Genomic DNA, 219 nt, shown 5'->3' with positions numbered 1-219 from the left:
CGGGAGCCTCGAGCATCATCAGCGCCTAGGCCCTTGGTCGTGCTGGAGCCTCGGGCACCATCGACACCTTAGTACTTGGATTTGCGGGAGCCTCGGGCACTATCAGCAATCTAGGCCCCTGGCCTTGCGGGAGCCTCGGGCACCATTGGCAACCTATGCCCCTGGTCGTACGAGAGCCTCGGGACCATCGGCAACCTAGGCCCCTAGTCGTACGGGAGC

The sequence above is a fragment of the Gossypium hirsutum genome, chromosome A11 (genome assembly GCF_007990345.1).
Source record: "Gossypium hirsutum isolate 1008001.06 chromosome A11, Gossypium_hirsutum_v2.1, whole genome shotgun sequence".
Taxonomy (NCBI): Eukaryota; Viridiplantae; Streptophyta; class Magnoliopsida; order Malvales; family Malvaceae; genus Gossypium; species Gossypium hirsutum.
This window is presented reverse-complemented; position numbering follows the sequence as displayed.